This window comes from Lupinus angustifolius, unplaced genomic scaffold (genome assembly GCF_001865875.1).
Source record: "Lupinus angustifolius cultivar Tanjil unplaced genomic scaffold, LupAngTanjil_v1.0 Scaffold_287, whole genome shotgun sequence".
NCBI classification, from domain to species: domain Eukaryota; kingdom Viridiplantae; phylum Streptophyta; class Magnoliopsida; order Fabales; family Fabaceae; genus Lupinus; species Lupinus angustifolius.
The window spans coordinates 236,912-245,725 of NW_017727606.1; positions in this window are offsets into that span (position 1 = coordinate 236,912).

The window sequence follows — 8,814 nt, forward strand, 5'->3', positions numbered from 1 at the left end:
AAGAAGAAGAAAAGGAAGATGATGAAGAATGAGAAAAAGCTTTTCTGGTTGTTTCTTTTCCCTAAAAAATTTGTCAACTTTCATATTATGTTGCATTTCTTTATGTTATTTCCCATTATGTTTTAAATTTATGTTAGGAGCAAGTTAACATTAATAGAGTGTCTTTTGTTAGTAATGTCAATTTTATATTTTTAAATTTTTAGAAAAACTAAACAAATTTTTTAAATCATATCAAGTAAATCCCAAAAAATTTTAAGGCTTGAGGACAAGCCTTCATTTAAAAAGGGGGACAAGACTTGATGTAATTTAAAAAAATTTCTTTCTTGACTAGATTGTGTAAAAATGTAAAAAGTACATTTGTTTGTTCAAAATTTCAAAACTGAAAACAAAATGGCTAAAACAAAAATTTTGAAGCATGATCACATGATTAGAAATGTTAAGCATACATTAAATTAAGCTTTTATTGAGCAAAATAAGATGTATGCTAAACTTGTGTAAAAAAAATCACATAATGTCATAACTTGAAAATTTTTGCAAATTGAAAATTCAATTTTATGTAATAAGATCTTTGGAAATATTTTTGTATTAAAAAGTGTGAATCCAAACCAAGTAAGGGAGTGAGCCAAACACATGAGTGAGAATCAACATTTGATTTGTCTAATTAGACTTGTTTGAATCTTTAAATCTCTTAATTGTATAAAAATGATAAGAAGTGATCAAGGCATGTGCTTTGATTAGTTGAACCTAAGGCCAAAAAGTCCAAACCAAATTAGGAACATCCTTTGATAAGCCCCTTTGAGCCAAACAAATGAAATCATTTTTTTTCAGATGTTGTAAGAGAGCATTAAAATTTTGAAAGAATAGTTTGAAAGAATCAAGTTGGGGGGAAATTGGTGGACTTTGCTTCTTAAAAGAAAATGAAACAAAAAAAATTGAGAAAAATAGAAGCCAAGGTTCAAAGAAGTAAAAGAGGTTGGAAAAAAATAATGGAAAAAAGAAGAGTAAAGTATTATATTGAGAAAAAATTTCAAAAATACTCTCATTTTAAACTTAGCCTTGAAAATCTAGAAAAACCATTATCCAAACCAAGCCTCATTACAACCAAAAAGAAGACCTTAGTGATCTTTGATTAATTATGCAATTTAAGAGAATAGGTGAGATGAAAAACAAGTTCAAATTACTACAAACAAATGCTTGAAAATTTGAGTGAAACACTTACCCTCCAAAAGTTTTAACTTTGAACTTGTGTGCAAAAGAAACACTTTGTGGTTAGAAAAATATTTGCTTAGGTAAATTGTTACACATTTTTGATAAACAAAAGCATTGATTTCTTGTTTGAAGCATTATGTGTCTAAATTCACAAACCATGAAAAATCTCATTGAAATTTATTTTTGACATGCTTATACATTTGAAATCATGTTGATCATTATTATTATTTTTAGCCAGAATAATTTTCGGATATTTTTCACCTTTTGTTTGAGGACAAACAAGGTTTTAAGTTGGGGGGAGTTTGATAAGTGCCAAACATACCTAAATTTCATACACTTTTATGGCACTTATCTTAAGCATAATTGGAAAACACCAACTTAAAACAATACTTTTTGTATAAAATACCACAATCTTGTATATTTGTATGTGTATCTTCGTTTTATGTATTTTGTAGGATTTAAAATGAAGAAAAGAAGACAAAATACTCATGGTCCACAAAGCAAAAAAGTCAAAAAAATCAAGGTGCTCAACCAGGCAGCTAAGGGTGGAACAAGCCCCATTGAGCTGACTTGGACACCTGCTTGACCTGGACACTAGCCTGACCTGGACCAAACTGCTCAACCAGGCAGCTGAGCAGACCTGCTTAGCCGCTCAGCCTAGCACCAGACTAGACCTGGCACAGTCAAAAATTCAGCTTGACACGGTCAGACACGAGCTTGGCACAAGCCCAAGCTGCTGAACAAGCAGCTCAGGGGTCCAACCAAGCAGCTCAGCGGAGAACCAGACTCCTGACCAGATCAGCAAGCACCAGGCCACGTCCCAATCAACACGGTTAGCAGCTGTTGAACAAGCAACTTAGCGGTGAAGCACGTGCGTTGGGCTGTGTTCATTGCACCAGTCTTAACTTAACCATCAAGCAAACCATGAAGTCATCCATGACCTCACCTCAAGTAGCCCACCATAGGCTTTTCAGAAGTCGCTCACAATAACTGGTTTCATAGTCCACAACTAGCTTTGATGAGTCAAGCACAAGGAGGTGACTAAGCTACTTGGTCAAGGGACCAAACCCATGCTGAAGGGTTTGATCAGCTGCTTAGCGGCCCAGCCAAGCAACTCAATGGTTCAGCATTGAGGCCTATAAATAGAGACCATTTCATTCGAGCAAAGTTTTATTTAAGTAAGTTTTGTAATTTTAGTTTATAATTCTAGAGGAGAAAAGGAGAAGGCAAATGAGATGCAAAAATCAACTTTGTACTCTCATTAGGAACTCAAAAGCATCCAATCCTTGGATGGATGATTCATGCTCCTAAACATTTTCTTTTGAATAAAGATTATGTAATTTCTACTTCTTCTTAATTTACAAAAGTTTGAATTTTAATCATTCAAGTTGATGCTTTGGTTAATTTTATTTGTTTGAGAAGACTTAATGTTCTTTTTAGATTGATCACCTAAAAAATGATTTCAAGTCATAAAAATTACTTGTCTCAAACACTTAACAAATAAACTAAGAAGTAGTTGTACTACTTAGTTTATTTGCCAAGTTAAGCATACTTTTCTTAAGATCTTATATTCATTACTACTTCAATATTAGAGTAGTCAAGATTAGGGTGTAACAAACTAGTCTCTTGTGGACGTAATATTGTTTAGTAATAAATATAAGTGATTATCATTGTACCATTTTAGGACATACACTAAAAGGAGGATTTTAGAACTTGGTGTTTGGAGTTAATCAAAGTAAAACATAAGAACTTGTCTAAGTAGTTCAAACTCAAAAGAAGTTGAGAAATATCTTTTCCTTATTCAAATTGATCTTGTCTCCTCAAGAATTTGTGAATACTTCGTTTATTTTTCTTGTTAATTTATTTATGTGCAAATCAAATAAAAAAACCATCAAAATATGTTTAATAAAAAAACCATCGATATATATTTTATTAATTATGTATTTTAAGAAGAATTAATTTTAGAAATTAATCAGTAATGATTTAGGCTAAACCTTAGTTGAGTGTTAGTCTTATTTTATGAATTCCTATTTTATAGTAAATGCTCGTAATTTTCTATGAGAGAAAATTTTTGAGATGCTGTTGGGCCCAAATTTGCCCGAATTCTGCCCAATAACGTGTTTTTGAGTTCCGTAGCTCGGAATCGAATTATGATTACACCATTGGCTTCAAGATATTGTTTCGAGTCAAGATAGACATCAAGTTTTTTCATGACGCATTTCCAAATATTTTTCACTCCGAATTCTGTGTTTCGAAGTTCTAACCTTAAACCGAAATTGGAAGATTTTTAATATCCAGCCGAGTATTAGCTCACTACACTCGGACATGATTTAACCACGAATGTTTCGCCAAGGAGTTCACTTCACTTGCACGAGTGAAACTTGATTGGCAAGCAAGCAAAAGTACTTATATCTTACACAAAACCCCTTAAACCCTTCATCTACCCATTATACAATTTATTCTTTGAAAACCTTTGGTTTTCCCCTCACTAAATTAGACTCATTGCCTTTGAAAATCCCATCTAACTTGGAGAAACCTTTGCCATTTCTCTTCTTCTTCACTTTGATTCTAAAGAACTCCAAGGTAAGCATTCATCTTTTGTTCTCATCTCTTAGAATATAATCGTTAACTGTTTACGAGATTTTAGTATGATGTTTATACGCATGTTACGAACATTTTCAATTGTAAAAAATTTATAATAATCTTCCTAACTCTTTTTATACTTAAGAACTCGAAAAATGGGTTTTCGTGAATTTAGAAAATCGTTGTTTTGAAACCATGAAATCTTGTTGTTCATAGGGTTGTTTAAAGTGTTTAAAAATATGCATGTTGTTTATTTTGATGAAAGAGGATGATATGATCCTCAAAGAGCCTAATCTTGATCTTGGTGGTCTTGAAGGCATAAGTGGTCCTATGACTAGGGCTCGGGCAAAAAGGGCTCAAAATGCCCTTGGACAACTCATAATGTTGATCCATGATGGTGAGCCAAAAATAGCCCAAGGGGGTGTAAAGATGCTCACTAGCATGTTGGTCCATGGCTCTGACCGAGCCAAGGATGGACCAGGCCATGCACAGGACTCAGGCCACGGGTCTGGGCAAGGTGCCAAAAATGGCCCTGGCACGGAGCTAGACGCATCAGGCTCAATTCCTGACCGAGACAACTCTGACCGAGTTGGGGACTTTGGTGCACCCATTGTTGCACCAGGCGCTAGGCCAAACTGGCCTGGCAGGAAATCTGACCGAGGCGCATGCGCCTAGCATGCCGCATCAGGCGCTGGGCGTAGCCTGACCGTGTCAAGCCTAGCCAATTTAATTAGTATTGTGTCATTTTAATTTTTATAATAATTGTGTGGGCTAACTTTTGTCCAGCACTTAGTTTAATTAATTTAAGCATGTTTGTCATAAATCTGCCCATAAAAATTGACGAGAATAAATTTGCCTCGTGAGTAGTTAAGACAAGCCTAAAAGTGTAACCGACACTTTAATGCATGGACCAACTTAATATTTTCGTGAACCAAACTCGTTCTAACTTTGTCTAATATTACTAATATTATTTGGCAGGTAAATAAAGTCTAATTTGACCGTTGAAAGACATTTGCTCGAGGGAATCTTCAAGGTGACCGTAGAGAGGCTTAAATGAGCATTTATGGAGCTTAAAGGCTATGTTTGGACCGCTGGAGCTATAACCACCTGAGCATAATTCATTCAGAGGCATCCTAAGTTAATTCTAGAGCCGTTGGAGCAAAGTTGCTCGTGTGGAATTGGCATATGGCCGTTTGAGACATTAATGGTGCATTAATGGTGCTTTATGCACATGACTTAGCCGTTGGTAGCCTACCAACTCATCCCAACGGAATCCTGTGCTATTTATTGCATTCTTCAGCAACACTTAGCCATGGGAAATTCATTCCTTAGCAAAGGAATCCTATGCCAAAACCAAGTGGATCCGAGGAGCATTAACAAGGAATAAATCCAACATTTTCCATGTGCCAAAATTGGAAGAATCCTTTGAAGCTCATCAAGGCTTACTCGTGAGAATTAAGGAGTCTTCAAGTCTCTTGATCATTTCACTTAATGATTGAGCCGTGCACTTAAGATGGAGGGGAATCCCAAGCTCATCCAACCGTGGCATTGAAGTTCAATTGGCCAAGTCATTAAGTTTGTTTTCAATTGTAATAAGGCACATGTGCCATTTCTTTTACTACTCGAATATAGTCTAAATTAGGAGTAGATTCATTGCTTTTAGAGTATCCAATGTAAGCGTGCAAGGCATGCACTTTATGATTCCAACTTAGGGAGCCTTAGAGGCTTGCCTATATATGTAATGCTTTATGCTATGGAATAAACACATTTGAGTCAAAAATAAATTGTATTCTTTTGTGAATCAAAGAGGATTATATCCTTGTGAGAGTATTCTCCAAACCTTCTTGGCTGAACCAAGATTAGAAGTTCTTATCAAGAACCAAGTTCTTGTGGCGAGCATCACTTTGGCTTATCAAACAACTGAATTGTTTCTGGCACCCCACCTCATATCTTTTCCATCTTATTTTATCCAAACACAAGTTATTTCCGCTGTATAACTCAAAGGCCATACACCAACCAAGATAGATCGTTTCAAGAGCCTTTGACCGAAGAGGTTCACATCACAGGATGAGAATGCAATCAAAGGATGTTTTGATTTAAAATGTCATTTCGAGAATGGGATCAACCCTTGTAAAGAAGGTGTTGAAATGGCTATGAACACGATGGGAATCGTGAATGAGACTTTTGAGGATAAAGGATGGTTCAAGAATATGAATCTTGGACCGAATGGATGAAAGTCTTGGATGTTCTTAAAATATATTAACATGATGTCTTTACCTTAAAGTTAGCATGTAAAAGATTTAACTCGCAAATCACTTATTGGTTTTTGTGTTTAGTTTCGAGGCGTTTGATAAGTGCTAAACATACCTAAATTTCATACACTTTAATGACACTTATCTTAAGCATAATTGAGAAAAACCAACTTAAAACAATACTTTTTGTATAAAATATCACAATCTTGTATATTTGTATGTGCATTCCTTTTTTTATGTATTTCGTAAGATTTAGAATAAAGAAAAGAAGAGAAAAAAGACTCATGATCAAAAAGCAAAAAAGTCAAGAAAATCAAGGTGCTTAACTAGGAAGCTAAGCGTAGACCAAGCCCCGCTGAGCTGACCTGGACACCAACCTGACCTTGACACCAGCTTGACCTGGACCAAGCTGCTCAAGCAAGTAGCTGAGCGGACCTCCTTGGCCGCTCAGCCTAGGACCAGCCTAGTCTTGTCACGGTCAGACCTCCGATTGACAAGGTCAGACACAAGCTTGGCACATGCCCAAGCTGCTTAGCGGTCCATCCAAGCAACTTAGCGGAGAGCCAAAATCCTGACCAGATCAGCAAGCACCAGGCCACGTCCCAGTCAACACGGTCAAAGCTGCTTAACAAGCAGCTTAGCGGTGAAACAGGTGTTCTAAGCGGTGTGCACCCAGACTTGACTTAACCATCAAGCAAACCATGAAGTCACCCATGACCTCACCACCATAGGCTTTTCAGAAGTAGCTCACAATAGCTGGTTCATAGCTCACATCTAGCTTTGATGAGTCAAGCATAAGGAGGTGAATAAGCTACTTGATCAAGGGACCAAACCCATGCTGAAGGTTTTGGTCAGCTGCTTAGCAAATCAGCCAAGCAGCTCAGCGGTCCAAAAATAAAGTCTATAAATAGAGACCAATTCATTCGAGCAAAAGAGAACCAATTACACGTGAAAATAACAAGTCTCTCACTAGAAACTCTTACTGAAGTTCTCTATTCATTTCTTAGTTTTTTAGAGCTTTATTTCAAGTAAGTTTGTAATTCTAGTTTAGAATTCAAGAGTTGAAAAGGAGAAGGCAAATGAGATGCAAAAATCAATTTTGTACTCTCATTTGGAACTCAAAAGCATCTAATCCTTAGATGGATGGCTCATGCTCCTAACAATTTCTTTTGAATATGGTTATAATTTATACTTCTTCTTATATTCTAAAAGTTTGAATTTTAATCATCCTAGTTGGTGCTTTGGTTAATTTTACTTGTTTGAGAAATACTTAATGCTCTTTTTAGATTGACCACCTAAAAAAATGATTTCAAGTCAATAAAATTACTTGTCTCAAATACTTAACAAATAAACTAAGAAGTAGTTGTACTACTTAGTTTATTTTCCAAGTTAAGCATACTTTTCTTAAGATCTTATATTCATTACTACTTCAATATTAGAGTAGCCAAGATTAGTGTGTGACAACCTAGTCTCTTTATGGACGTAATATTGTTTAGTAATAAATATAAGTGATTATCATTCTACTATTTTAGGACATATACTAAAAGGAGGATTTTAGAAATTGGTGTTCAGAGTTAATCAAAGTAAAACATAAGAATTTGTCTAAGTAGTTCAAACTCATAAGAAGTTGAGAAATATTTTCCTTATTCAAATTGATCTTGTCTCCTCAAGAATTTGTGAGTATGTAGTTTATTTTTCTTGTTAAATTGTTTATTTGCAAATCCAACCAAAAAACCATCAAAATATGTTTACTCATTATTTGTGCTTTGACATATTCATATGATTCATTCTATTAGACAATTCCTTGTGGTTCGACATAACCCTATACTATACTACAATTGAATCTTGAAATATGTGTAAATTGTAAAATAGTAAAGTGTTATCAATAAATTTATTTGGTTGAAAACACCTTTTAATTTACAAAAGTGGTGAAAATAACTTACTAACTTTTATTTATTGTCATTTACTTCCGCAATTTATTCATTCTTTAATACCAACCTTACATAAGGAAGAAGTTTGGTTTGTTAATAAAATGAACCCGAAAGGGAGTAAAAAAATAACGGTCACTTAAATTTATTATTCTTTTGTTCTTTATTTATTTATTGTTTCTAACATCTAACTAGTCATCACTTTTGTACATTAGAATACCATTAAACCGGTGTTGGAATTTATTCCACAAAACTGAGATGGTATTCAAAGGTACTTAATAATTATGTAATAAGGGATTGCTTCGATACCATTATACTGGCATTAGAATTCTAACAAAGCCGTGATCACTACAAAAAATAAGCAGAATAGCCACGCTATAGGAGCTACATTTGTAAAACCGTAGTTAACATATCTAAAACACGCAAAAATTAACATGTGTTCAGCTCTTAGTTTAGTGGTTCATTTACTTTTATCTAGATAATCATATTTAATCCCCACTACATCCATTTTTTTCCCTTCCTATTCTCATTCCCTTTTCTTTCACCAGCTCTCTTTCTCCCATTCACTTTCTCTCTCACTCTCACTGTTTTTCTCTCATTCCTTAACATCTCTTTCATTCAAGCAATTTTTCACTTCTTGAAGCAATTTCTCTCATTATTCGGTGTAATTGATGAAAGCTTGAACCGATTATATTGATTTCACTCATTATTCAGTCATCAATGTCGATGTTACCGTGGATGAAAATCTTCTTCAAAGATATTGGCAATTTCACCAACTCAACTCAAAGCTTCTTCTAAGGTTTGATTTTCTTTAATTTTGAATAAAAAACCCAAATTATTTG